Genomic DNA, 3,756 nt, shown 5'->3' with positions numbered 1-3,756 from the left:
TCAAGCTGAACATGAAGGAGGCTCAGGATAGGCAGAGGAGTTATGCTGATAGGAGGAGGAGAGATCTTGAGTTTCAGGTAGGAGACAGAGTGTACCTCAAGATGGCCATGTTGCGGGGTCCGAACAGGTCATTGTCTGAGACTAAGTTGAGTCCGAGGTATATGGGTCCGTTCAGAGTGATTGAGGGAGTTGGACCAGTGGCATATAGACTGGAGTTACTTGAGGTTATGCGTGCGTTCCATAAGGTTTTCCATGTGTCTATGTTGCGGAAGTGTCTCCGTGAGGGGGAGGAGGTGTTGAGGAGCAGACTTGGGAGCCTGAGGCGATGATGAAAGCAAGGTTCAAGAAGTGGTATGAGAAGCAAGCCGCAACTTGAGCTTGTTTAGCCTGGTCCCATCTGTAATCCGTGGCTGGAGCGGGAATGGAGTATTCCAGCCCATCTCCCTTGTTTACTCGGTCGCTTGGGGTGGTTGGTTGTGCGACTTAGTAACAAGATGAGGTGGTGTTCAGGGTACAAAATTTCCATGAGGCGGGATTTCTGGAGGAAAGTTTCATGAAATAGAAATTTCCAAAAGTGGAAAGTATCCAGAAATGGAAAGTGCTAAATATGGAAAGTTTTACGGGAGTTGGAATTTGTCCATTTTAGCGGTGGAGAGCCTTGGAGGGGCTTGTGTGGCCTTAGTGGCGGACTTTCGAGTCAGTGTGCCCGTGTGTGGCGGTCTTTTTAGACATTGTGTGGCCTTTGTGGCGGGCTGTTTACCTGTGTCTGGCCTTTGTGGCGGGCTGTTTAGCCATTGTGTGGCCTTTGTGGCGGGCTGTTTAGCCAATTGNTCTTTAGGACATTTTGTTTGGCCTTGGTGGCGGCCCTTGTGGCATATATATGATCCTTGTGTGGTCATGAGGTATTCCAGTGAGGGGATATGTGATTGGTAGGACATTGAGATGTTTTACGCGAGCCACGGGAAGGAAACTTGGATAGGGATAGGACTCAGACGTGTTCAGAATCGTTTGCTCGCGACTCTTGGGGGACCTTGGTTCTCCTAGTACTGCTATATTCAGAGAATTTGTGACTTGGGAGTATGGTTGGTATATCGACTTCGGATGACGATCCGGAGGCGCGCTGTAGGGTGACAACCCGAGAGACGAGTTTGGATTTTCCCTTATACATACATATATTATGGCATGCGGGTCTAGGCCCGATGAGAATCCAACATTTGGCATGCAGACTTAGGTCTGATGAGGAGCCAATAAAAACTCAAGGTTTAGGCCTATGAGTAGAGGAAAGTCCAAAAGTCGAGAGCAAATGACGCCTGGAGCGTGAGTCTATCGTCTAGAGGTGACCTTCTGTAGATCGGTCGGAGGAGTGCGGGCCATGGAGACGGTTGCACGGGAGTCCTTGACTGATGGTCGTATGAGATTCGAGGACGAATCTAGATTGGTGGGGGAGAATTGTAACACCCAGAAACCAATTTTTGGTAAATTGGTGGGGGTGTCGATTGACACCACAGGAGGTGTCGATCGACACTGTTTGTTTCGGGTTCGACCGGTTCGATTTAATTATCGATTTATGGCCGGTTTGGTTTAAGGAAACCATTGAACCGAGGTTTAAAAGAGGGAAAATGACTAGGGTTGTGTTTTTGTTGATTTACGCCGCTTAAGAGAAAGAGAAAAGGAGAAAACAGTTCCTAAAGGTTTTTGAGAGAGATTGGTGAGATTCCTTGCTGTTCTTGCGAGATCTAAGGCTGGGAAAGTGCTAGAAGCTTGCTAGGAGTGAGGGAATTCGTTCTTATTGGTCAGAATCTTTCTGCAGAGAGGTGACTGCATGACCATGGCTAACCGAAGCCTTTGATTCCCTTGTTCTTGCTTGTTTGTTGCTTGTTTGTGTGTTTTTCTTGCTGGGATTGGTTGATACAGGTTCCTACGGATGTATAAGGCTTGGGTTTCGAGTATTGGACGATTTGGAGGAGATTTGGGGGCAAGATTCGACTCTGGACTTCGCGCGGATCGCAGTTGCAGAGGGAGTGTCAATCGACACCACTTGGTGTCGGTCGACACCAGCAAATTGGGCATCGATCGACATTGTGGGGTAGTGTCGGTCGACACCAAGGCCAGTGTCGGTCGACACTTGGCTGGTGTCGGTCGACACCCCCCTTCCAGCGAGACAATGTTTGGTTTCCTGGTTGTTTGTTTTGTTTGTTGTTTGTTTGGAACATTGGAATCACTGTTGCTTGTGTGTATAGCCCAGTAGATGGGAGGATTGCCTCACTGAGTGTTTATCAAATACTCATGCATCTCAATTTGTGTTTGTGGTGCAGGGAAAGGCAAAGTGTGATCGTGGAATCAAGGCAATGAAGAGGAAGATGTTCTAGGGACTCGATTGGATGTTGTCTGGCATTGCTAGGTTGCTAGAGTTGAGTCATTAGAAACATTGCTAGGTTGCTGGTTTCATGTTTCTTGTTGTTTGGAATTTGGATATTGCTTATGCTATGATATGAATTGTTATTGTTTATTATTGGATTATTATTGGATATTGGTTTTATTATTCCGCTGTTGATTGTGAATGTGGTTAGGTTGGTAGTGGGTATGGGACCACTAGTTGTAGTTTATTTATATATATATGATTTATTATTTATTAAAAAAAAAAGGTCGGTCGTTTCAAAAACAAAGAAAAACATCAAGGCTAGAAACAAGTCTTAAGAAATCAAAATGCTCAGCAAATAAAGAAACAATGCGGATTAAGAAAACTAAAATATGGATTAAGAAAGGAAAATACTCATTCTTTTCATCAAAATAAAGAAAGTTACCAATTAAGAATAATCATACACACTCATCAAAATAAAGAAACTAAAGAGTTACCTTAAGAAAGATATCATTATTTTCATGAATGCCGAGAGTACGATGAGTTGAACGTTCAGAAGAATTCCCTGAATTTTCTGGACCATCGTCGTCCACTTCACACAGTCTCTCCTCTAATGTTTTCTCATAAGTCTCAGCTACTTGTTTAGCTTTTTGATCAACAACCGATCCGTCAGCTCGAGTATGTGTCTTCATGAACACTTCGCCAAATGATACCGGGCGGCCCAATTCTTCTTCCTACAAAGAAATTGTGAAATGTTAAAATCATGGAAACAAGGTGTTTAGGGTGTTATAATCATGGAAGCAAGGTGTTTAAGTTGTTAAAATCATGGAAGCAATGTTAAATTACCATTTCTTGATGAATTTGCACATATGATTTCTGACCGGCAAGGTGTGTGTGGACTCCAAGACCACCACGATCGGAGTTTCTGCACTGCAAGGCATTTGAGCTCCTCTCCATTACATCAGGTTCGTTCCAATGATCACACATCTCAGCCCACAGTTCTACACTGGTAATCCAAACAGCTTGTTTACCACTGCTTTTAGCTTGACTAACAATGCCTTTCATTCGTTTCTTGGCTATCTTTAAGAACCCCTCTCTAACAAGCTCAGTAACCCCAGTATCCCATTTGAACTTCCACTACATATTACAATTGAGTTAAGTTAGTGATGAAACTAAGTCAGTTATGAGAGATAATAAAACTTTGAAAGCTATAAGACATTACCGCAAATGTCCTGAAATATCTCTCTTGAATGGGTCTAGGAGTAACCTTCCAGCTGTAGTAAGGACCATCGAATTTCCTTCTAAATATTCCAGCAATCACCTGAGAAATTTTTCCTTTGTGTCTGTTAAACATGTCACAAAACAAACACAATCAGTCTTAACCACAATCAGTCTTG

This window comes from Camelina sativa, chromosome 5 (genome assembly GCF_000633955.1).
Source record: "Camelina sativa cultivar DH55 chromosome 5, Cs, whole genome shotgun sequence".
NCBI classification, from domain to species: Eukaryota; Viridiplantae; Streptophyta; class Magnoliopsida; order Brassicales; family Brassicaceae; genus Camelina; species Camelina sativa.
The sequence above is the reverse complement of the archived record's forward strand: the minus strand, read 5'-3'. Positions refer to the sequence as shown.